A 27,801-nucleotide genomic window follows, 5' to 3' on the forward strand; every position below is an offset into this window, starting at 1 on the left:
CTTCAGTCGCAGTGATGAGCCCTCTGGATGTCCTCATATGAACTCGAGCCTGGGAAAATATGCTGAAAAGTTCCCAGGCTCGAGTTCATATGAGGACATCCAGCAGAGGGCGCATCACCGTGACTGAAGGTAACTACAGGTTATTGACCTACATTCCATTAATTCACCGGGGTTTTACAGGCAGGAGCACAGCTGCATTAGCAGAGCTTCTAAAACCAAAAACACATGGGCCACCAGCATAGCAAACAAGTCTGTAGAAACCTGTTCACACCACCAAAGAACTTGAAGACACAAAAGCGCACAGAGAGGTCAAAAAATACTCTGTTGTAAAAAAAATCACAGTAAATAAGCAAGTGCTAGTCAAAAAATGAAAAAATACAGGGTATTTAGTTAATACATTTTTTTGCAAAAAAAGTATGTTAAGCTGCTCAACCAATCGCCAAGGTATACCCATAATAGAGCAGTCCTGTCTAATGTATATAATCCCTATCTGATGTATTTAAAAACCTGATCATCTCTATAGAACCTGTATGAACAGGGCTCAGAGAGAAAATATCCACGTCGAACATGCGAGATGGAACAGCCACAATGCAAATGACCCACAGAGGAGTGGTGAACTCCCCAGTCTTGTAGAAACAAGAGAACAATTATAAAACCAAAAACACATGGGCCACCTGCATAGCAAACAAGTCTGTAGAACTCGAGCCTGGGAAAATATGCTGAAAAGTTCCCAGGCTCGAGTTCATATGAGGACATCCAGCAGAGGGCGCATCACCGCGAATGTTTTTAGCCAGGGGGGGGGGAGGGGGGGCAATAACCATGATCCCTCTCTAGGCTATTAATATCTGCCCTCAGTCACTGGCTTTACCATTCTGGCGGAGAAAATTGCACGGGAGCCCACGCCAATTTTTTCCGCCATTTAACCCTTTAATTTAATAGCTAGAGCGCCCAAATTTTGCACATACACACTACTAACATTAGTAGTGTGGAATATGCAAAAAAAAAGGGATATGAGATGGTTTACTGTATGTAAACCATGTGTCATATCATGTCGGGTTTAGGAAAGAGATGGCAAAAGCCGGCAATTGAATTACCGGCTTTTAAGCTATCTAGCGCTGTATGAAATATTAATATATATATATATATATATATGTGTCTCACTGACATATATATATATATATATAGAGAGAGAGAGAGAGAGAGAGAGAGTACATATGTTTTGATGATTTTTTGAGCACATGGATCCATTGTATGTCCGTATGTCGGTTTTGCAAGCCTGCGAGAAAATCTCGCAGTACGGATGCCATACGGATTACATACGGAGGATGCCATGCGCAAAATACGCTGACACACCCTGCCTACAGATGACATAAGGATCACTATTTTGGGGAGTTTTCTATGTATTACGGCCGTAAATAACGGACCGTATTTTTATACGCTGAGTGTGAGGCTGGCCTTAGAGCACACTGAAGCCCTTGAAGACGGAAAAAAAATGATTGCACTCCCTTTAAGAAGATGTGCACATGATGCATTTTTCAATTGGATTCCACCAGATGATGAAAAATCTCTACAAAAGCACCCCATAAAATGAGCTTCGTGCACGGCAATGTGAAAACTCCACTGCTGTGCACATTTTCCATTTAAGCAAAAGGAAGGAGGAGAGCAGCACTACTCAACTTTGTGCATACCTTTGACCACCAAAAGCAACCACACAGCTGATTAGCATCATAGGCACAAGTGCATCACCTCAAACGTCATCGAGAGTCATGAGAGAGGAAGAGGTTGCGCTCCATGTACTGGTTAAAAAAAAAATCATCTTTATTATAGGAGATTAAAACATGGATGCAGGGGAGGGGGTTATAAGATGGACAACGGCCGTTTTGCATCCAAGTGGTGCTTCAACGGGTCCAGCGAAACGGCTGTTGTCCATCTATAACCCCCTCCCCGCATCCATGTTTTAATCTCCTATAATAAAGATGATTTTTTTTTTCCTGGAGATGGCGCGCCACCTCTTCATCTCCCTGGTTGGATCCGATATGTTCAATTTTATGTCACTTCGGAAACCCTGAAGCAGATAAAAGTGAAGTGTACATTCTTCGGCAGCTTCCGCATGGAAGCCACGTGCTGTCTATACTTCGCAACTTTAGAGAGTAAGACAATAACGGTTGAGCTTCCACAAGTAGGACAACAAAACCACCTGCGTTGTCCACAAGTGGCTTCTCCTGGGAAAACTAAAGATTCTGTGTGCACATAGCTTTAGCCAGGACTGCCGTTTCTTTTCCCCCCCAATACTCTTGCTTTTGACCTTCAATAGAAAGATTCGAGAGTTGTATAAAATCAGGGTAATCTGCATTTTGGAAGATTGAGAATAAAGGTCTCCAATAACTTCCAGCAATAAAACGGTGCACAGTGCATGATTCTGTCCATAGACCAGTGAGAAATTGCAAAGACCTGAGTTTTTGGCACAGAGACTGACTGACGACCGACCACAGCTGTCCATCCAGTCCAACCTTCTAAACAAAAGCCCTTGTGACCACCGTGCTTCACATGAACATTCACATGTCTGTATTCTCCTATTAGATATAATTTCATTAAACCATTTTCCTTCTGCCGTGTAACTCTGCAATCTCATTTTGTAAGGATTTAATTGTAGGCATTCCTAATCCCATTCATCGCCAATTGTCTCATTAGATCAGTTTGTTCCTTTTTTGGACAACTTGCTCTGGTCATCGATGCTGTTGAACAAGGAGGGATGTTAATGATTCAATGTATTTAAAATTAGTTTCTATCTGATTTGACAGCCACAAGATGTCAGGACTTGCTGGGAGGTGTAGTTTCCAAATGACTAGAGAGCAAAGATGAGCACATCAGATTAATTACGAGATTCCTGAAAATTTCAGATTCCGTCAATTTTTTTTTTCACCAACCAATGCAGTTTGATCTGTTGCTCGGTCTAAAAATTGATTCATTTTCATTTCTTTCGGCAAAAAACAGACCAGTGAACAGCCACAGGCTATAAAGCTATAAAGTTTTTGCTGCATTTTTTTTTCTGCAGGCAAAAATTGCTTTCTTGGCAGTAAAAACTGCTTCCAAAAAACAGGTTTTGCTCTGTCTGTTTTTTGCTGTTTTTTATTGCTTCTTGTGAATATTGATAAAGCTTAGTGGCCATAAAAAAGCATGATTTATCTTCCTTAGGTTTTTGCTTGCCCATTGTTTCCTATGGGTGAAAAAATGCCGCAAATACACTCAAAGAAGTGACATGCTGCAGTTTGCAAAATTGCAGCAGTTTTCCAAATCGGTCAGGAAAATAAACCTTTGTGTGTGCATGAGATTTCAGAAATCTCAGAATTTGCTGGTACTGTAACGTGTGAACATAGTCTTACAGGAACATGTTCTATCTGGATACACGATACACGAAAAACAAATGTGTGAATGAGGCATCTCATCTTAGGCCGGTTTCACACTTCAGTGGCTCCGGTATGTGAGGTGACAGTTTCCTCACGTACCGGAGACACTGACTCACATAGACACATTGAAATCAAGCGTGTTTTCATGGACCGTGTGTCCGTGTGCAAAACACGGAGACATGTCAGTGTTCGTGGGAGCGCACGGATTACACAGACCCATTAAAGTCAATGGGTCCGTGTAAAACACGTACCGCACATGGACGCTGTCAGTGTGCCGTGCAGGAGACAGCGCTACAGTAAGCGCTGTCCACCCAGCGTGGTGCTTAAGCCGCCATTCATATCTTCTCTCCAGCAGCGTTAGCTAGAGAGAAGATATGAAAAATCCTTTATTTTTTTTTCGTGTTTAAAATAAAGATCCCTGTCCCCTCCCCCCTCCCACCCCCTGTGCGCCCGCCCGCTGTTAATAAAATACTCACCCGGCTCCCTCGCAGCGTCATCTCAGCGCCAGCTTCTCCTGTATGAGCGGTCAGGTGGTGCCGCCGATTACAGTCATGAATATGCGGCTCCACCTCCCATAGGGGTGGAGCCGCATATTCATGACTGTAATGGGCGGCACCACGTGACCGCTCATACAGGAGAAGGTGCGGCGCGGAGAGGACGCTTCGAGGGAGCCGGGTGAGTATTTTAGTAACAGCGGCCCGGCGCACAGGGGGTGGGAGGGGGGTGGGGACAGGGATCTTTATTTTAAACACGAAAAAAAAAAAAAGGATTTTTCACATCTTCTCTCTAGCGAACACTGCTGGAGAGAAGATTTGAATGGAGGCTTCAGCACCAGATGCAGGGGACAGCGCTCACTTGTAGCGCTGTCTCCTGCACAGTCCGTGTGGTACTCAGTTGGCACACGGGCGGCACACAGCTGCCGCACGTGTGCCACAGTGATGTTCACGGTAAGCACACGGACACACGGACACGGATAATTCCAGTACCGATTTTTCCGGTACCGGAATTATCTGGAAGTGTGGGACAGGGCTTAGATTGTATCTCTAAGAAAAAAGTCTTGTTTCTGGTGGGTGTTTCTATGCACTTTTTGCCATTTTCCGTGCAATAGAAATATTGCAGTTAACGCCACGTTCTCAAATTCAGTATTTTACATCAGTATTTATATAAGCCAAAACCAAGAGAGGAACAATCAGAGAAAAAGTATAATAGAAACACATGCACCACTTCTGTATTCATCACCGACTCCTGGTTGTGGCTCACAAATACTGATGCAAAATACTGACCAAATACTGCAAGTGTGAACGTGGCCTCAACGTGATCTCTCAGTCAATAGAGCATTATGAAACTGCATTCCTAGTGCCTGCTACACTTTTGTTCTTTTTAAATGTTAGCACCGCATAAAAACCAACAATCGTTGCATTTTTTTTGTTCCTTTTTTTTTTTTTTTTTTTATAGGGTATTAACATTTATTAAAAAATAAAACGACGTGCTCTAGGGATGACATTTTTTGCAGACTTTTATTGCTAAATATGTAAGGGGAAAAAGGAAAAGCTACAAAAACGTGCGTAAAGCTAACAATCGTTTTTAATTTCTTTTATCTGTCCATATTTTTTTGTGTAAACCATACTTCCAAAAACTGCATAAAAATGGTGTTACCCAATAGTTCAATTGCTTGCGCTTACTTCCGTCTCATTAGTGTGCCTATACACTAAATTGTACCAGTACAATAAACATTTTGCACCTGACGAAGGCTTTTTTTTAAGCCGAAACGCGTTGTTTTCACTTGGTACACTTCAGAATAAAAATGTAAAAAAAAGAATTTTTTTTTTAAATCAGCCGATCTATCACGTTATAATTTTAGGGAGTGCCGGCACCAGACTGGATTTCTGTTCCTTTTACCAGCACAATAAAGGCGCTGTGCATCAATTTTGGGACTTTATTTTTTGCAAAAAAAATAAATACATTTTGGCCCCCCCAAAAATCCATAATTGTCTTATGCAGTGTAAATTGACGGTAAAGTAAATATGCGATCCTCTTAATCGTGATCCGTGCAGCCATAACGGCTTAGTGACTCTAGGACAATGACATAAACTGCGCTACTTTACCTTTAAGAAATTGAGATCTCCCAGCTCCGATGTGACAGCCGGCGTTCTAGGTGACGGACCGGTAATATATGGATCAGGTGTGGGCAGACTTATTACTGCGCTGCATATATTTGGTCTCAAGTCTCAGAGGACGGGTGATGTATTCGCTCCTGGCTTTCTGTAAGAAATGTATATGTATTCAAAGTGGAAATCCTACAATGCTCCAGAGGATATTTACCAAGCCTTCCTTTATCCCATTAATGATGCAGAATCTGGGGAAAATGTATGCAACCTAATCCGTACGGGATCTACTTCATGCAGGTTCAGAAAATGTCTAGATGGTTATATATTATTGCTGCATAACTGCAAGAAGCGCTTCTATTCTCTACCGGAAAGATTGACGGATTTGGGGAGAAATCTTCAAGGAAACATGGGAAAATTAGAGAAATAACATGATGTCTCCAATTGGGTCTTACTGCACTTTCTTATGTATCATTAGTAAGTCCTATATCAGAGCACGTTAACCCATTACTTGCCAAATTAGCAATTTTCAGTTGTTTTTTTTTTGTTTGTTTTTTTTATGACAGATTTTTAATGATTTGGGTCCTAATGAATCAGAAACATAATTTGCAAAATTTTTAAAGTACGGATTTTTCAGAAAAGGGCGTCCCAATATTCAATTAAAAATGACAATGACATAATTTCCTATTTTGAAAACATTCATTTTACAAACGCAACACAAAAAATTTGACCTAATTATAAAAATTAAAAAAATCTTAGTTGCTAGAAGCTAAAGATTAGACGACCCAAAAAAAGGACATTGGAAGATAATGGGTTAATATAAAGTCTGTCGTGCAGATCCAGAGATATTGGCCTTTTTATTTGAGTGCTAATTTGTATGGTTTTTACCAAAAGGGTGTGGTTTGCTGGGTAATAATGCAGAACAGCCTTAAGACATGCCCCAGAGGAACCTGGGATCAACCTGGGATCAATTCTTCTTTGATACATAACATATAAAAATTAGCACTCAAACAACTAACAAACAAGAATGTGGCAGATTGAATTTTTTTTCTTGTAAAATACTCTGTGTACCCTGAACACAGATGTTGTAGTCATCATCTTGACCGTTGCGGAGGGCGAGGGCTGCACCAACAGCTCAGAGTCAATAGTCCCTGTGCCGCAGACAACATGCAGAAGAAACAATAGGTCACTGTGGAAGTGGCGTTAGGTAAGTTTATTGTATTGATTTATGCTGCAGACCGGCCACAGGAGAACCAAAGGGGCATTAACATTTTAGAGGGGGCATTATTGCTATGTGAAGGCACAGAGGGGCACCATAGCCTGAAGAGGCACATGAGCGGCACTTTTTCTATGAGGAGGGGCACTGTTTTTATGAAAAGGGACAGATGGAGTACTATTTGTATGCAAAGGCACAAAAAGGGCACTGCTTCCCAGTAGAGGCACAGAGGAAGCACTATGTGGAGCCATAGGAGGGGCACTGTTTTTATGTGGATGCTCAGAGTGCCACTATTAGGCCGGGATCACACACAGCGAGATACGACTGATCCTCGCTGGTTAAAACCAAGCTCTGGCACCGGCACTCCAGAGCGGAGCGTGCGGCCGCATAGCAGTATATGGAGCTGCACGCTCCGCTCCAGAGGGCCGGTGCCAGAGCTTGTTTTTAACCAGCGAGACTCGGCCGTATCTTGCTGTAGTGTGACTCCGGCCTCACAATGTGGGAACACTATTATTTGGAAGTTGGGCAGGTACATTACTGCTCCTTGGAGGTACGATGGTGACACGTTTAGGGTATGTGCACACGTCAGGATTTCTTGCAGAAATTTTCCTGACAAAAACCGAACATTTCTGCCGGAAATCCGCATGCGTTTTTGACGCGTTTTTTGTGTGCTTTTTGTGCGTTTTTTCCCAAATGCATAGAATTGCAGGAAAAACACAGAAAATCCGCAAAAATAATGAACATGCTCATTTTTTTTACCGCGATGCGTTTTTTTCGCGGAAAAAAACGCATCCATGTGCACAAAACATGCAGAATGCATTCTAAATGATAGAATGCATAATGTATGCATTGTTAATGAGGTTTTTATAGCGTTGTTAGCGCAAAAAAACATGAACGTGTGCACATGGCCTTACTGTGCGAGCGGCCCAATCTCTAAACCTGAACCCCATTAAAAACCTCTTGAATGTAATCAGGAGGATGATGGATAGTCACAAGCCATCAAACAAAGAATTGCTTACATTTTTGTACCAGCAGAAGTGGCATAAGGTCACCCAAAAGCAGTGTGAAAGACTGGTGGAAAGCGTGCCCAGATGCATGAAAGCTTTGATTAAAAATCATGGTTATTCCACAAAATATTGATTTCTGAACTCTTCCTCAGTTAAAACATTAGTATTGCTGTCTCTAAATGATTATGAACTTGTTTTCTTTGCATCATTTGAGATCTGAAAGCACTGGGGGTTTTAATTTTGACCATTTTTCTTTGGCAGAAAAAAATACAAAAATTATTGCTTGTAACTTCGGAGACATGTTGTCAGAAGTTTATAGAATAAAAGAACAATTTACATTTTACTCAAACAAATACCTATAAAGAGAAAAATCAGACAAACTGAAAATGTTGCAGTGGTCTCCTAATTTTTGCCAGAGCTGTATATAGTAGTCTCTATTACTCCATGGAGGTACAATAGTGGCACTAATTCTGTGTGGGTGTGTGTGTGGGGTGGGGGGGTGGGGGCATTATCAGTATGTGAAGGCTGTATGGGGGCTACTCTGATGTTCTTCTTTTTGGCCAGGTTACCTAGAAACAACCTTGATTTTAGGTTGCCCCCCTGCTATCTTGCCTTTGCAGCAATCCATGCCTGACCATGCTCTGCGGCTTTAGGTCCACGACAGATTGTCTTTTCCTCTGTAATCTATATTTGCTACAAGGGATTATGTATATGTGACTGTAGCGCAGAGATCTTCTCCGTGAAAGGTTGGCACATGCGGTTGGTATATAATGTTGCAGTCGTATGGACAAGTGAAGCAATGCAGCCACGTCTGTTTGAAGTACATTTTGGGATCATTGTCAGCATCTCACATCTGGGCACAGGTCCAGCTTTACAATCTGGTCTCAAATCTCTCATCCATTAGGAAACCGTTTATGGTCTCACAATTACTCCTTATTTTTTACTACCAGTACCTCAAAGGTGTATCAGGAAGACATGAAGGAAGCAAAGTGGGCAAAGGTTTAAATAAAATTCTCTTTGTTCTTTTCCATCCAGTCGTCTTGGCTTCCACATTAAAGCAGCCCCAACTGGGTGTTATTTATCCATTAGTGTTGGTCTAATGTGATCCATGCATGGTAGAGAATGGTCATGTAGCTGTCTGAAATCTCATCGTGATTACTACATCCTTCGTCTGCAAGGTTTGCAGGCTAGTGTATGTGACCTACTATGGTTTTACAAATCCTAAAACAACACAAAGCAGGAGGAAGCAGCACAGGGTGGGTAATAGAGATGGGGTGGCAGAGGCTTCAGATCTACCAGAGTGCTTCAACTTCATTTGTATATTAATTCAAACTGATTTCTCAGTAGTGGAAGAACAGACCGGCTATCAGGAACACCGACTGACAGCGCTCCGGTCAGTTCACGTGTCCTGCTGGGTCCAAGACAAGCGGCGCTCGTAGCTCACGGATAGTCAGCTAGGTCAGGACGTGACCACCGGTGTGCCGGACCTGCGGCACGTGACAAGCAGAGGGAGGGACTGGGGCAGAGCCAGTCAACACACTCCCGAAGGAGGTAACGGAGAGCGGCGGGAACCGGGAGGACAGAAGGGAGGTCGGGAGAGCCAAGGTCCATACCGGAAGGACAGCGAGGTACAAGCGCTCGATACAGAAGAGAGGTCAAATACAAGCCAAATTTCAGAAACCATGGAGGGCAACAGAGATACCAGGGGAGCAGGCAAAACAGGCAGGCAAAGCTGAGCAGAAGTCAGAAACCAGGCAAACAAACAGGCAATACCCAATCAACAGACAAAAGCCAAACTAGGAGACAGACCGGGTCAGAAGCAGGAGATCATGCGAAAAGCATACACAAGGCATACAGGAGTCAACTAACTCAGCTGAGGGCAGAAGTATAACTGACAAGGAACGAAGCCCAATAGAGGCTATTTAACGCCCTCCCATAGCCAGAAAGAGGCCAACAAAATTAACCGCTGATGCACAAGCCAACAACTTTCACACAAGCCATGACACCGGCCATGTAAATCGCTGGTATTGCTGGACTTGTCTTTGATAGAGCTGTGTCTGCATGTAAATAGTTTCGGCTGTTAAATCCTGCTGACAGATTCCTTTTAAAGGGGTTATGTATCCTATATATAAAAGTGTTAAAGGGGTTATATATTACTTTTAATAAGTTTAAAAATGGTCCTATGGAGATCCTGAAAAAATACCCCCAAAAGAAACAAAAAACCCTCCGCACATACTCATCTAAAAGACTGCTGTTGCGCCTCTGAACTGCTGCCGGTGTCATGAATGGGCTGCAATATTCACCCTTTCTTCCAGTTGATACAGAACTTTATCATAGCACTATGTACTTACAATTGCTCATTTTGCCTTTTCTACCTGGATAATTCTTACTATTTCTCCACAGAGCAGAGAAAAGCTAAGTGTCTTGTCCTTGCATTTATCATTCCCTCTTCAAATCCTGACCCAGCTGCTCTGCTCCTCACCCTGCCAGGGACTTTTGCAGTGAATCATGACTCATACAGAGAAAATTGACCTCCTGGTTCTACATAGAGTTTAGAAGGATTCGGCAAGTCAGAGTTTTAATCACGTAATGTCATAAATCTAATGGAAAATAGAAGAATTAGTTTGGAAGAAAGGCAAAATGAGCAATTGTAAGTACACAGTGCTATATAATATGATGATTGCATTGTATTAAGAGGACAAAGATTTTGATGGGATGAGAAGGTCTTCAAGTGAAAAAAAAAAACCCTACCCAACTGCATAACCAACAATTCGACTAATTCCCAGGATTAATGTCCCATCACAGAATCTTGTGTCCATAACCTGTAATATTAGATTTCTTACAGGCATCGAGACCTTGATCGTTTTTAGTGAATCAACAATTGCGACATCATGTGTCAAAGAGTTTCATAGTCTCACTGATCTTACAGTAAAGAATTGACGTCCTCTAGATGTAGAATATGCCCTTTGTGGAGAGAGTACGGTACCTTGGCTGCACTTGCGGAAATGAGGAATCCTCAATCATATTAAATAAAGGTTTTTATTAATTGCCAATTTTGGCACAAGACTGGCGCCTTTTTTTTTCAAGGTAAAATTTTTTTTTTTGAAAATTGTTATCTTTGTAGGTCTAAGTTTATCTGTAAGAAAAAACATAAAAAATAGAGAATGAATGAAATACTACCAAATATATCTCTTCATAAATTAAATCACTTTGGTCTCATAATCTCTTTTTTTTTTTTTCTTTAAAGAACAATCTGAGCAAAGATTATATACTGTGCTATGTTATATTCCAATTCTAAGGGGGCAATGTTTTCACCAATTGCAGAAAACCATCACGCTCCACCTCCAAAAATAGCAATAAAACAATGTATCAGTTTAAAACGGAACTTTCAAGATTGAAAACCCACACAATATTGTCCCGGAAAACCTTTTCCATTGGTATCATATCTTATAGGTTCAATCCAATGACTGGGACATTCATCATTTGAGATTTTCAATAGGCAACGAAAGCAATAATTTGATAATTGCAACAACAACAAAAAAAAGATTATGATGCTGAAGGAGCAGTAGCTGAGACATGGCGCTAACAACTCCATCTGTAAGTGATATATTGATTTATATATTCACAAATAATTTTAGCCCTCGTCTCGGGAGTGTATTCATTACAGGCGTTATTGTGCAATCATATACTGTGCCCATGTTGTCGCAATAAAGGCATTTATCATTCAAGCAAATATTTCATTTTTTTCCCTCCACTTTAAAAGTAATAAAGCTTTTTTTTCCTTCTATAAATCTTAGATCTTTTCTTTCCTGGGGGAAGATTAATTTGTAAATATGCTAATGGTTTTGTGTAATATTAAACCTTCATAAAAAAAATGCACTGGTTGATATGAATGAACAAATCTATCTTATTCGATTCACCGTTCTATTGCTGAAAGCGCCGATAGACTTTCCGACTAAACGTTTTATAAATAATTTGGTAAATTACTGGGGGACATTCTGCAAATGTACATATATTTTTTCCCCCATTTTAGGGCAAGGAGTTTACCAAAGTTTTTTTTTTTTTTTTTTATTAAACTTTTTTTGGTGGGGCCAATCATTTAAATACACCTTCCCACCTGCCTGGTTTCCTGTTGTGAATTCTGCTCTTGGGTTCCCTCCAGTGGTTGTAGGTGGGAATGCAGTTGTCTCTGAGTCACAGTCCTGGCCAGGTGTATCTGCTGATTGCAGTTCTGACTGGGATATTTAGGTGTGCAGGATTCATTAGTCCTTGCCAGTTGTCAATGTTTCTTCTGAAGTGTTGGATCACTTTCTGGCTTCTCCTGCTCAGCTGTCAATTCAGCAAAGATAAGTGTCTGTTTTTTGTTTCTGTGGCACACATGCAGTGTGCTTATATTCTGTGCTATTCATTTGTTTTTCTCTTGTCCAGCTTAGACTGTGTCCGTGTTTTCTCGGTCTTGTTGGATTCTCTGGAGATGCAGATATACGCTCCACATCTTTAGTTAGATGGTGGAGTTTTTGTATTTTCTGCTGTGGATATTTTTGGAAGGATTTTTAATACTGACCGCTTAGTATCCTGTCCTATCCTTTCCTATTTAGCTAGTGTGTGCCTCATTTGCTAAATCCTGTTTTCTGCCTACGTGTGTCTTTTCCTCTACTACTCACAGTCAATATTTGTGGGGGGCTGCCTATCCTTTGGGGTTCTGCTCTGAGGCAAGGTAGAAATTCCTATTTCCATCTATAGGGGTATTTAGTCCTCCGGCTGTATCGAGGTGTCTAGGTTTTGTTAGGCACACCCCACGGCTACTTCTAGTTGCGCAGATAAGATCAGGGTTTGCGGTCAGTATAGTTACCACCTACTCCAGTGAAAGTTTTCATGCTGCTCCAAGGTCACCTGATCATAACAGTTTCCATCTATATCCAATAATGATGAGCGACCGTTCTCGGATAAGGTGTTATCGAAGCATACTTGGGCGCAAACGGAGCCTCCACGCCTGTATGCAGGGATTGCCTAATAAACAGACAATCCCTGCATGTTTTGGGACTGTCGAACAGCCACGAGACATGCAGGCGCCAGTACTCAAACATATTTTTTGATTATGCCAAAGTCACTCAGTTAACACTGGAGCATTCTCAGAAAACATTTTATCCGAGCATGTTCACTCGTCATCACTAATTGGAGATGAGCGAATATGTTCAGAAAACGATTGCCGAATCCGAATGTGCTGCATTTGCACCATATTCATGCCTCTTTTATGTTTGATGATCGTTTCCGAACATATTCGCTCATGTGTTGACTCTAATGGCTTTCGGCTATATTCGCCGAATATTGCAAATACAGCGATCGTAAACCGAATATTGAAATATTCTTTCAGCCCGTCGAATGTAAGTCGGCAAGAACAGGGTCCTCTCCCCTCTGTACCAGTCTGTCCTCATAAATTTGTGTACTGTAAATGATATCTATAACCCTATATGTAACCACTTCTCATGTACAGCACCATGGAATTAATGGTGCTATATAAATAAATAATCTCTATCACTAATCTCCGCCCTTCTTTGGCTCTACGAAGCCAGAGCTGTCAATCAAATAAGAGGGTGAAGTGTGGATTGAGGGATAACAAGCAGGTGGGTAGGTGTATTTTAATGATTGGCCGCACAGAACGGCAGTACTTAGTTTGAACAGTCATCCCCTGCTGACGTTAAGTCTTTTTTTTTCACATACCCCGAAAAATATTGTGAATATTCAGTATTCTCAGTATTGAATTATGTGACGTAGATTAAGATGAAACATCTAAGTTGATCTATGTTTCTTTTCAAGATATAAACAGTGAAAAGTGCTTGGAAAAATGTATAGCTTTATTTTATTTTTTTTAGAGGGAGAGTCTTTGCTCATCAATGTTTTCCCTAGAGTAACAGTTTTAGGGTTTATTCAGAAGACCTAGGAAGCCATTAGTCAAGAGCGCTTACTGCGAGTATTCATCACAGAGAAGCCAGGACACTTTTAAAGGAGTTGTCCACTACTCAGACAACCCCTTCGGAACCCCAATTCCCCCTCCAGTAAAATAATAAGAGTAAGGCCGGCATCACACTTAGCATAGAGAAATATGGTCCGTTTTTTATGGCTGTAATACGCAGAAAAGCTCCTGAACAGTGATCCGTATTCAATGAGAGCATGCGTTTTTGTTTTTTTTATTTTTCTCCAAAAATTATCCGTGTGTCATCCGTATGGCATCCGTACGGCAAGATTTTCTCGCTGGCTTGCAAAATGGACATAGAATGGATCCATGGGCTCAAATATTCGTGAAAAAAAAATATATATATATACACACACACACACACACACACACACACACTTAATTTATATTTAATACAGAGCTAGATAACAAAAGCCGGCAATTGAATTACCGGCTTTTATGCTATCTCCTTCCCAAACCCGACAGGATATGACACGTGGGTACATACATAAACCAGTATTAATAGCCTATAGAGGAACCATGGTTATTGCCCCCCCCCCCTGGCTAAAAACATCTGCACCCAGCCACCCCAGAAAAGGCACATCTGGAAGATGCGCCTATTCTGGCACTTAGCCTCTCTCTTTCCACTCCCCTGTAGTGGTGGGATATGGGGTAATAAAGGGTTAATGTCACCTTGCTATTCTAAGGTGACATTAAGCATGGTTAATAATGGAGAGGTGTCAATAAGACACCTATCCATTATTAATCCAATATTAATAAAGGGTTAAACAAACACACACACACACATTTCGAAAAAAGTATTTTAATGAAATAAATACACATGGTGTTGTAAAATCTTTATTATACACTCAATCCAATTGAAGACCCTTGTCACCGGAAACAAAGTTAAAATAAAAAACAATATCCCATACCCATACCTCTCCAGCGTTAATCATTATCCATGCTGTAAATCCATCAGAAGGAGTTAACTAATTTTACAAGCAGGAGCCTGCTAATGCAGTTGCCCCTAGCTGTAAAAACTGGGGAATGAATGGAAATCAGGGGAGCGTAGCATCGTAGACTTGCAGTGTTGCTCCCCGTGCTGGCATAACCTCAAATGAACTCTAGCATGGGAATTTTTCTGAATATTTTCTCATGCTAGAGTTCATATGAGGTTATGCCAGCAGGGGGTGCTGCACGCAAGTCTACGATGCTACATTCCCCTGCTTTCTATTCATTCCCCAGTTTTACAGGCAGGGGCAACAGCTGCATTAGCAGGCTCCTGCTTGTAAAACTATTTAACCCCTTCAGATGGATTTACAGGATGGGACATGACTGGTCACCAGAAAGGTATGGGATATTGTTATTTGTTTATTTTAACTTTGTTTCAGGTGGCAAGGGTCTTCAATTGGATTGAGTGTATAATAAAGATATTACAACACCATGTGTATTTATTTCATTAAAATACTTTTTTCCAAATGTGTGTGTTTTAACCCTTTATTAATATTGGATTTATAATGGATAGGTGTCTTATGGACACCTCTCCATTCTTAACCAGGCAATGTCACCTTACAATAGCAAGGTGACATTAACCCTTTATTACCCAATATCCCACCGTTACAGGGAAATAGGAAGAGAGGCTAAGTGCCAGAACAGGCGAATCTTACAGAATTGCCATCTTTTCTATAGAACACCGGTACGTATTTCTCGCAAGTCACACTGATGGTCCGTGTGTAATCCGTATTTTTCTCGCCCCATAGACTTTCATTGGCGGATTTTTTGCGCAATACGCTGACAAACGCAGCATGCTGTGATTTTCTACGCCCGTAAAACACAGCTGAGAAATATACGGCAGATAGGAGCTGCCCCACAGAGAAATATTGGTCCGTGTGCAATGCGTAGTTTTTGCGCCTCTCATACTTCCGTAAAACTCTCTAGTGTGACTCCGGCCTTATACTAACCTCTGGTGTTAGCGCTGTTCCAGTGTTGACAGCACTGACTCTCCCATGGCTTGCGTGACATTCCTCAGGATGTCTTTTATATGAGGTTCATACAGCGAGCTATGAATAAAAATGGTTGCCATATCTCTAAGAAAAGGGGACGATTCAGCCTCTAAGTGCGGTCACCACAGGGGAGGGCCTTGGTTTTAGGCTGGGAAATAAGTGAGTGAAGCAGCAGTCTTCACGTATCTTTTGCCCTGAGTCGAGCTGTGAGACAGATGTGTGAGATGCACTGGGATATATGCCCATCCCCCACAGCACATGGTCTGCCATGAGATGAAATGATATGAACGAAATGTAAGTGGTTTTCAACTTTTATCCCATTTTATTTTTAATTGTACTGTACATACGCTACTTGTCTACTTTTATAATACCTTTTTATGCTTCTGTAAACACTGCCTACCTGCCTACCTTCTAAAAGTAAAATATAAAATTACTAGCTTTGGCTCTCCTTGCTCTGTAACAAACTGTCACGTCCTCTGAAGTGAACTACACTACTAATTTGGGTTGTCTCCAGACCCGTTACTACGTAAGAAATCGGAGCTGGTGGCTGCTATCCTATTACATTATAAAGTTTTTCAAGGAGTCTTGCAAATTTTTATATATATATATATATATATATATATATATATAATTATTAATGCATAGGCTCCATGTTATTGTTTTTTTGTGATAATACATGAGTTTATGATTCTGTCCGTGTACCCACTCCAATTATTGCACTGGGGTTCTGCATATTTTGTTGTTTGGTGTTCCCCTTTTGTATGTTTATATTTATTTTTTAAACAATATCAATAAAAATTTAATATTTTATTCACCTTATTTTTTTTTAGAAGGTTTTATTAGCATTACAGGGTGATTTTCCATTTACTTATAATAATGAGTTAATCTCGGTCAGGTGTTGTATTAATTTTTCCTCTTTGATACTGTATATACAAAGATTAATGTGGCACTACCACAATGAGGTACCGTGTACAAATATAGCCAGTGCCCACTACGGGGTCAAGAGGGAAATGGTGGTGCTCTGCTCCATGAAGCGGTAAATTACATATCCAAACGAAGGGGGAAAACACTTGCCATCCCTTAAAAGGAGCCCTTTATTGCTTCACTTAGAAGACCTAAATTCTGGTAGTAGGGGAATGTGGGTAGCGTGTGGCCTATGGACATTTCACGTTATTCCAACTACTCTATAGGTAGTCTACACGATACCCACATTTCCCTGCTACCAGGGAAAGAATGGTCATTGTTGCTTTTTCTCTTTCTCACTTTGGACATGTCCTTTTTAATATACGCCCCATTTCTGATGGACTTTATTTCCTGTTCCCAACTCGACACAGGAAATGGCAGCCAATCACCATGCACAGACAGTCATTGGCACCTGGTATTTCCGGTGTGTCGAGAAACAAAGCTGCACTTGAGTTTAGAGCTCAATGTGTATAAATGGGTATACTGGCTAAAAGGGTCCTGTAAAATTAGAATACTGATGGTCTACCCTTAAGATAAACTATGGAAATAAAATGTGCTGGGGTTCCACTCTAAGCACCTGTGCCGATCACCTGATTAATAGTGTCTGGTTTTACAGCTCAGTTAAGTCATATTCTGCTCATTAAGTCTGAGTTGTAATACCAGGCATGGCCACTAGTAAGACTATAGATCACTGCCTCTTACACAATGAATGAGACATGACCCTTTAAATCAGCAGGTTGTAAAAGTAGGACCACCAACTATCTGATAATAATTATCTGTTTTAAGGAAAGGACATGAACTTTTAAGTCCCACAGAATGACTTTAAAGACTGGGTCCATATCCACAACACAATTGTGTTTATTGATCTAATGCAACAAAAATGAAAAATAAGTAACTTTGTATACAATTCTAATTAAAAAGAAAGAGGTTGTACTGTTCCACCTCTTTCCACATCAAGTACTGAGAGATGCTGCTTCATGCAGGGTGTGAAGGTTTTTGAGCCCTTCTTCAGTCTCGGAGAAGAAAAGCCTTCAACCTAGAACTTTCACCCCTCTGTACTAGTGATCAGTGATGGTCTTAGCAGTCCATTTTACGGACATGACTTGAGTAATCAATAGAGAATTTGTAACAATGTGTTCATTCCCAGTAACTTTGCTGTCCCAGACTGATATCCTGCAATGTCTGTAAGGTAAATAATGGCCTCATAATCTTGAACGAAAGTCCTGCTGAAAGTTCTGCCAGTCCAGAGGTGTAGGCGGTTCCCATTGTGGTGATTGATGAGTGCTAGGTTTTGGTTTTACGTACCTTTGATGGATAGAACAGATGATGACGAATTAACATAACTTTGCTTAGAAGTTAATTTATCATGTAGGTTGCTACCTTTGCACCGATAGTTTAAGTGATAACTCCAGAAGACTATGTAAGAAGTCAAAAAGTTCTATTCGGCTTCACAGAGACAAAATTTTTTCTGGATGATGAGGGAAATCTGTCTCTGTTAACACCATATTAAGATGGTCCTCTTCTTCTGCTAAAACGGACCAAATCTGATAAGGATAGTTGCAAGTAGTGTCGGACTAGGATTTTTGAGCCGAGAGAGGAAAAGACTCTGAGGATCCACTAGGGACACAATTAAGAGGGATACATATGTAACATTAGCGGTCCAAAGTGCTTTAATACACAAGACTCCAATATTGCAAATGGCTCATGATAATTGATGGGTTTTGCATTGGGTTCTAAGAGCTTCAAGTTAAACCTCTTGGGCACACCATCCATCACTTTAGAAGCAAAAAAACATTGGAAACGATTCATTAAGACAACAAGTATCATGCACGCCAGTTTTAATACAGGACTTGCTGTAGTTTGATGCGCCAAATTCCTTAACAGGCACACACCACTTATTCAATTTGGCGCATCTTCTCAGTAGTGTTTGCCTTACCAGAAATTTCCGGAATGGAGCAGCATTTCTTGTGTAAGGACCACTGGCACTTTTGCAGAATTTGATGGGTGGGTGGGTGAGTCACGCCTCGTACCACCCTGGCTCCTCCCCAGCTCTGCTCATTTTGATGGAGCTGCTTCAAACTGACAAATTCGAAAACTTGCAATTTTTTTGCCCATTTTTGAGTTGTGCAAAAATGTGGTGACTTTTTAGTGTTTTTACTCCAATTTTCCTGCAAAAACAGAGAATGATCGCCTCAATTGTCTTCTATTGGACATTTTTGGGTCCATTAATGTGCATGTGTAATGGGTTATGTTCTAAGCACATATGATTTATACTAGAGGTGAGTGGATCGATTAGTGAAAGATCAAATTCGAATTCACATTTTCTGAAATTCACGGTTTCACGCTAATTCGAACATTTTGAAATTTGATTAGCAGTTCACAAAAAATTGCTGAAGCATCAGAGAGTAGGAAAATGTAAATTTGCTTTACCGTGAGAACTCCCCATAATGCCCTGCTGTCATGACAGCTAGTGGTTATCATACCTTGTGCAGTGGGGATCAGTACCTGGGACACCACACATAAGTGGTTCTCAGTGGAGCACAGTTGGTATGGTATTTGTTTTCCATCTCCACTATCTCTGAGTAAGGCCAGTGTCACACTTGCAACTGCAATGCGAGAAACTCACACGAGTCGGGACCAGAGTGTGCGGCTGCATGTATTTCGATGCAGCTGAATGCTCCGGTCTGAACTGCTGGTGGCAGTGCCGGGTTTTGAGGCGAGAGACTTGTGCGAGTTTCTCGCATTGCACTTGCAAGTGTAACCCTGGTCTAAGTCTCTCACTTCTGTAGAGTGTAAGCTCTCATGGTCAGCAGGGTCCTATCTTCCTCTTTCTTCCCTGTAAATTGTAAGCTGTTGTGGTCAGCAAGGTTCTCTCTCTCTCTCCTTCTCCTCATGTGTATTTTCCTGGCAATTGCAAGCTTTCTAGTATTCCAATTGATGCACATTTATTCTCCGCAAATCAAATTTTTTGGTTCAAATTCGGTGAAGTTCGCAAATTCAAATTTCAAATCAATTGCTGATCTCTCTAGTTTATTCATATACATTGTCATACTTCCAACATGAAATTGGAGATCTGACCCAACCTCAAGGAAAGGTAATTGAAGACACTCCTTTTCCCATAAAAAATGAAGCAAAAAAAAAAAGTATGCTGCACATTGGGTGTGATTTTTTTTTTTTTGCCGTCACTTACTGTATAGATAAATGACCTTTATTGCACTTTCCTGTACAATAAGTGTGCAAAAATGCCGCTATTTCTGGCCTCTGTTGGATGAATTGTTACCTGTGGTTATGATTGCAGAGTTACAATAGCAAGGTGACATTAACCCTTCATTACCCCATATCCCACCGCTACACAGGAATGGGAAGAGAGTGGCCAAGTGCCAGAATAGGCGCACCTTACAGATGTGCCTTTTCTGGGGTGGCTGGGGGCAGATGTTTTTAGCCAGGGGGGGGGGGCAATAACCATGGACCCTCTCCAGGCTATTAATATCTGCCCCCAGTCACTGGCTTTACTACTCTGGCGGAGAAAATTGTGCGGGAGCCCACGCCAATTTTTTCTGCAATTTAACCCTTAAATATATTAGCTAGAGCGCCCAAATTTTGCACATACACACTACTAACATTAGTAGTGTGGAATATGCAAAAAAAAAGGGGATATGAGATGGTTTACTGTATGTAAACCATGTCTCATATCATGTCGGGTTTGTGAAGGAGATAGGAAAAGCCGGCAATTGAATTACCGGCTTTTAAGCTATCTAGCGCTGTATTAAATATATATATATATATATATATATATATATATATGTGTCTCCCTGACATATATATATATATATATACTAGCTATTGAACCCGTTCTACGCCCGGGTGGCGAGCATTTATATTGGTATATGGTCTCCATCCTGGTATGTGCTGCTCCATCCTGCGTCCCCATCCTGTCATGTGCTGCTCCATCCTGCGTCCCCATCCTGTCATGCGCTGCTCCATCCTGCGTCCCCATCCTGTCATGTGCTGCTCCATCCTGCGTCCCCATCTTGTCATGCGCTGCTCCATCCTGCGTCCCCATCCTGTCATGTGCTGCTCCATCCTGCGTCCCCATCCTGTCATGCGCTGCTCCCATCCTGCGTCCCCATCCTGTCATGCGCTGCTCCCATCCTGTCATGCGCTGCTCCCATCCTGCGTCCCCATCCTGTCATGTGCTGCTTCATCCTGCGTCCCCATCCTGTCATGTGCTGCTCCATCCTGCGTCCCCATCCTGTCATGCGCTGCTCCATCCTGCGTCCCCATCCTGTCATGTGCTGCTCCATCCTGCGCCTCCATTCTGTCATGTGCTGCTCCATCCTGCGCCTCCATTCTGTCATGTGCTGCTCCCATCCTGCGTCCCCATCCTGTCATGCGCTGCTCCATCCTGCGTCCCCATCCTGTCATGCTCTGCTCCCATCCTGCGTCCCCATCCTGTGATGCGCTGCTCCCATCCTGTGATGCGCTGCTCCATCCTGCGTCCCCATCCTGTCATGTGCTGCTCCATCCTGCGTCCCCATCCTGTCATGTGCTGCTCCATCCTGCGTCCCCATCCTGTCATGTGCTGCTCCCATCCTGCGTCCCCATCCTGTCATGCTCTGCTCCCATCCTGCGTCCCCATCCTGTCATGCGCTGCACCCATCCTGCGTCCCCATCCTGTCATGTGCTGCTCCCATCCTGCGTCCCCATCCTGTCATGCTCTGCTCCCATCCTGCATCCCCATCCTGTCATGCGCTCCTCCCATCCTGCGTCCCCATCCTGTCATGCGCTGCTCCCATCCTGCGTCCTCATCCTGTCATGCGCTGCTCCCATCCTGCGTCCCCATCCTGTCATGCGCTGCACCCATCCTGCGTCCCCATCCTTATGTGCTGCTCCATCCTGCGTCCCCATCCTGTCATGTGCTGCTCCATCCTGCGTCCCCATCCTGTCATGTGCTGCTCCATCCTGCGTCCCCATCCTGTCATGTGCTGCTCCATCCTGCGTCCCCATCCTGTCATGTGCTGCTCCATCCTGCGTCCCCATGCTGTTATGTGCTGCTCCCATCCTGCGTCCCCATCCTTATGTGCTGCTCCATCCTGCATCCCCATCCTTATGTGCTGCTCCATCCTGCGTCCCCATCCTGTCATGCGCTGCTCCATCCTGCGTCCCCATCCTTTCATGTGCTGCTCCATTCTGCGTCCCCATCCTTATGTGCTGCTCCATCCTGCGTCCCCATCCTTATGTGCTGCTCCATCCTGCGTCCCCATCCTGTTATGTGCTGCTCCCATCCTGCGTCCCCATCCTTATGTGCTGCTCCATCCTGCGTCCCCATCCTTTCATGTGCTGCTCCATCCTGCGTCCCCATCCTGTTATGTGCTGCTCCCATCCTGCGTCCCCATCCTTATGTGCCGCTCCATCCTGCGTCCCCATCCTTATGTGCTGCTCCATCCTGCGTCCCCATACTGCCTCTGACCCGCTCGGCGCCGAGTGCTGGGGGGCCTGAGCAGGCGGGGACACCGGCACGCTGTGGGGGTCAGGTGCCAGTATCGCCGCCAGCTCAGGCCCCCCAGCACTTACTATATTCACCTGTCCTGCATTCCATCGCTGAGCGCCGCCATCTTCCCGGTCTCCTGGCTGTGACTGTTCAGTCAGAGGGCGGCGCCGGCGCGCATTAAGCGTGTCATCGCGCCCTCTGAACTGAAGGTTACAGGCCGAAGACCAGGAAGATGGCGGCACTCAGCGATGGAACGCAGGACAGGTGAATATAGGCGATACTCACCCTCCTGGCGGTCCCTGCTTCTCTGTTGGAGATCGCGGTGTGCGTTCAGTGTGAACGCACACCGCGATCTCCGGGGAGCCTGCGCAGTCTATAAAGGCTTCGGACAGAGTGACGCTCCCAGCGTTATATTATATATATATTGTAGGGGTTCCACTCACTCAGCTGCGACGGCTGACACTCAGGAGGCAGGTTCCTTTAAAGTTCACTGGGTTTATTGCTCCATAAACCATATGACAAAACAACAGAAAGCAAATAGCCTTTGGGTCAGGCAAAGAAAAACAAGGGTCCAGTTCATCCGGCTCAGTCCTGAAGCCGTAACACACTCAGGAGGGTTTCACCTCCACACATATCTCTCTGTGTTAAGCATTAGGCTTTCTTTTATATGTCTAACCACACCCAGAACCCATCACATGACCAGACATGTGGTTGTGACATCACCACAGGTCCTGAAACACATATAGGTAGCTATGGTTACATCACAGTAGCAAGCCATCTATAAGGGACATATCTCCCATCGATTAGACACCCTTTAGCCACGCTACATACCTCCCCCCTCTGCCTAAAGCCGTGGGGCTTGGCACTTTCTCCCACTAGACAAGGGATTCTTGACAGGGCATCAGCATTACCGTGCAGCTTTCCGGCCCTATGTTCCACATGGAAACAGAAGTCCTGCAGGGCTAAGAACCAACGGGTGACCCTAGCATTTCTACCCTTCGTTTCCCTCATCCACCTAAGTGGGGCATGGTCGGATATCAGTCTAAATTTACGTCCCAGCAAATAGTATCGTAATGTGTCGACTGCCCATTTTATGGCCAAGCACTCCTTTTCAACGACTGAGTAGTTCTTTTCAGACGAGGACAGCTTCCTACTCAGATAGAGAACAGGATGCTCCTCTCCATGTAGTTCTTGGGAAAGGACTGCTCCCACCCCAACATCTGAGGCATCTGTTTGAAGAATAAACTCTTTCTTGAAGTTTGGGGCCATCAGAACGGGTTGCTTACATAAAGCCTCTTTCATTTCTTGGAAGGCTGAATCTGTTTCTTCGGACCACTTAACCATTACTGATTTTGTCCCTTTTAGCAGGTCAGTCAGAGGCGCCGCCATTGTGGCGAAGTTTGGGATGAACCTCCTGTAATATCCCACGATTCCCAGGAAGGCTTTAACCTGCTTCTTGGAAACTGGTTTTGGCCATGTTTGAATTGCCTCCACTTTACTGATTTGGGGTTTTATTTCTCCATGACCCACTATGTATCCAAGGTACTTAGCTTCTTCTTTACCCAATGCACACTTCTTCGGGTTTATTGTAAATCCGGCCTCTCTTATAGCATCAAACACCGCTTGGACTTTCTCCAGATGACTCTCCCAGTCCGGGCTAAAGATGACGATATCATCTAGGTACGCAGCAGCGTATGCCTTGTGGGGTGCAAGGACTCTATCCATAGCCCTTTGGAAGGTGGCCGGAGCTCCCTGTAGGCCAAATGGCATCCGGACATACTGGAAGCACCCATCTGGTGTAGAAAACGCTGTCTTCTCCTTGGCTTCCTGTGCCATGGGGATCTGCCAATACCCCTTCGTCAAATCCAAGGTGGTTATGTACCTGGCGGGCCCAAGCCTTTCGATGAGCTCATCAACGCGGGGCATGGGATATGCGTCGAACTTAGAGACCTCATTCAACTTCCTATAGTCGTTGCAAAATCTCCACTCCCCATCAGGTTTTGGGACCAGGACAATTGGGCTCGACCAACCGCTCTTGGATTCCTCAATGACTCCAAGCCTCAACATACGCTCCACTTCCTTGGAGATAACTTCTCGACGAGCCTCAGGAATACGATAAGGTTTCACATTCACCCGCACATGTGGCTCTGTTAGGACCTCGTGCTCTATGACCTTCGTGTATCCTGGCAATTCTGAAAACAGGTCCCTGTTTTTCTGGAGTAACTCCCGGCACTGCTGTTTCTGGGTCTTTGATAGCGTCTCTGCTATAGTAACCGCTCCAACCTCACCTTCTGGGTTGCTTAACAATGACGGAGTTACTGTCGGCTCTCTATCTTGCCATGGCTTGATGAGGTTGACATGGTAAACTTGGAATGGTTTCCGTCTTCCTGGTTGATGAATTTTATAATTTACCTCACCAAGTTTCTCGACAACCTCATATGGCCCTTGTCATTTGGCCAAGAACTTGCTTTCCACCGTTGGAACTAACACAAGAACTCGGTCTCCCGGATTGAACTGCCTCACTCTTGCAGACCGGTTGTAGACCCTGGCTTGAGCTTCTTGTGCTTGAAGAAGGTGTTCTTTCACGATCGGCATCACCTTTGCAATCCTCTGCTGCATCAGGGCCACATGCTCAATGACGCTTCTGTGGGGCGTGACTTCGGCCTCCCAGGTTTCCTTGGCTATATCCAGGAGTCCTCGTGGATGTCGGCCATATAGAAGCTCAAACGGTGAGAACCCTGTGGAGGCCTGTGGAACTTCACGAATGGAAAACATCAGATAGGGTAAGAGACAATCCCAGTCTCTACCGTCTTTCTCTATAGCTTTTCTCAGCATGCTCTTTAGTGTCTTGTTAAACCTCTCAACAAGGCCATCTGACTGGGGATGGTACACCGAGGTCCTCAACTGGGAGATCTTCAGGGCTTTGCACAACTCCCTCATCACCTTGCTCATGAAAGGTGTACCCTGGTCAGTCAGGATCTCCTTTGGCAGACCTGTCCGGGAAAAGACATGGACCAACTCGCGGGCTATGCTTTTTGAGGAAGAATTTCTCAAGGGAATTGCCTCAGGATAGCGTGTGGCATAGTCCAGGATGACTAATATATACTGATGGCCCCGAGCTGATTTAACTAAGGGACCGACCAAGTCCATGGCAATTCTCTCGAACGGTACCTCAATAATGGGCAGTGGCACAAGGGGGTTCCGGAAATGAGGAGTGGGAGCAGTTAGCTGACATGTAGGGCAGGACCTGCAATAGTTCACTATTTCCCGGTGACACCCAGGCCAATAGAACCTCTGCACAACCCGTTCCTGCGTTTTTTCCACCCCCAGGTGTCCACCCAAGATGTGTGAATGGGCCATGTCCAACACTTTCCGTCTATACGGACCCGGCACTATCAACTGCTCTACCAACTCCTCCCTTATTTTCGTGACCCGGTACAACAACTCCCCCCTCAACAGAAAATGGGGAAATCTTGTGTCTGCCCCCGGCTCCTGTACCACCCCGTCAATAACTGTGACATTATTAAAGGCTTCCCTCAGAGTGGGGTCCCTATGTTGGGCAGTCCCAAAATTTTCACCGGTAACTTCTAACTCCAAAATGTCAGATGTAGGGGATACTTCCTCCTCATCCCCAACCAGAACACAAAAAGGAAAGCTGTCTGCCTCTGGGTGTGGCGATACCCTTCCAGGGTTCACTGGTTCCCTGCCAGGGAGCTCAGAACCTTTTCCCCACAAATCCCAAAACAAACAGAAATCCCGGCCAATAATTATAGGGTGCAACAAGTCCTGAACTACGCCGACTATGTGGGACTCAGTGCCACATGCCGTTTCAATGTCCACCCTGGCCATAGGGTAGTCCTTTGCATCACCATGTATGCACCGCACTCCGACCTTCTTTCCTGGGAGCAGGTGGAGAGGAAAAGTGGCCCTCACCAGGGTCACTAGGCTCCCCGAGTCTAACAGTGCCGTTACTGCTCGACCGTTCACCTTTACGGGACACGCTTGAGGTCCCTCGTTAGATGGAGAGTTCACACTACAGGCTGGATACGCATAGTATGAACAACGGCGTCCCATGCTGCAGTCCATCTGCTCAGTGGTTTGGGAACAACGGGCAGCTATATGTCCTGGCTTGTGGCACCTCCAACAAATAATATCACCCGTGGGGACCTTGGGCACCACCTCCCCCGCCCTTTGTGACCTTGGACGCACCACCCCTTTTTGGGACTCAGCTGCCTTCTGGGACCCCCAGTACGGCATGGGCTGCCTCCCGAAGGAGCCTTCCAACCCTTGGTATCTCTCAACCAGTCCGATCAGCTCGTCGGCATTCTGGGGATCACCCTGGGCAACCCAAGACTGTATAGGCCTCGGGAGGGAATGGACAAACCGATCCATCATCACCCGTTCTACCATCTGTGCAGGCGCAGAGGATTCTGGCTGCAGCCATTTCTGGACCAGGTGCAACAGATCAAACATTTGGGAACGAGGTGGTTTGTCCCGGTGATAGCCCCAGGAGTGAACTCGCTGTGCCCTGACAGTCAGTGTCACCCCCAAACGTGCGAGAATCTCGGCTTTCAATTTGTGATACTCTTTGGCATCCTGCAAGGTCAAATCATAGTACGCCTTCTGGGGTTCTCCTGTCAGGTATGGCGCAAGTACCTCTGCCCACTGCTCTGGCGGAAGTTTTTCCCTCTCAGCGACCCTCTCAAACACCGTCAGGAAGGCCTCAACATCATCCCCGGGAGTCATTTTCTGCAATGCGCGTCTTACCGTCTTTCGGACGTGGGTGTCATCAGCCAAACCTGGGGTTGGGGCGCTCGCCTTGCCCTGGATGGCGGTTGCCAGAAGCTGCATCTGCTGCTGGCTCTGTTGTACCTGCTGCATCAACAGCCTGTTGGTCTCTTGCTGCCTTTGCTCCTGCTGGACCAAGTGTTTCAGCAAGTCCTCCATTTTCTCCGGCAATGCTTGCTGGCTTGCAACAGCCTTGACCCAGGACATTCAAAAAATAAACTCACTTCTCCGCTGGGAACGCTGCTCGCATGTCTACCACCAATTGTAGGGGTTCCACTCACTCAGCTGCGACGGCTGACACTCAGGAGGCAGGTTCCTTTAAAGTTCACTGGGTTTATTGCTCCATAAACCATATGACAAAACAACAGAAAGCAAATAGCCTTTGGGTCAGGCAAAGAAAAACAAGGGTCCAGTTCATCCGGCTCAGTCCTGAAGCCGTAACACACTCAGGAGGGTTTCACCTCCACACATATCTCTCTGTGTTAAGCATTAGGCTTTCTTTTATATGTCTAACCACACCCAGAACCCATCACATGACCAGACATGTGGTTGTGACATCACCACAGGTCCTGAAACACATATAGGTAGCTATGGTTACATCACAGTAGCAAGCCATCTATAAGGGACATATCTCCCATCGATTAGACACCCTTTAGCCACGCTACAATATATATACCTATTCTATGTGTATATATCTACTCTAATCTAACCTGTCAGTGTGATTTTAATGTACACTGTGCTGAATTACCGGCTTTTCAAAGGAGACCCGTGCGTAAAAATCGGACAGCAATGCTGATGTCATACGGATGTTGCGATAAAAAAATCACATGACACTCGCATGACAATCGCATACGTTACATCTGTTTTT

Source organism: Ranitomeya imitator, chromosome 7, assembly GCF_032444005.1.
Source record: "Ranitomeya imitator isolate aRanImi1 chromosome 7, aRanImi1.pri, whole genome shotgun sequence".
Lineage (NCBI taxonomy): Eukaryota > Metazoa > Chordata > Amphibia > Anura > Dendrobatidae > Ranitomeya > Ranitomeya imitator.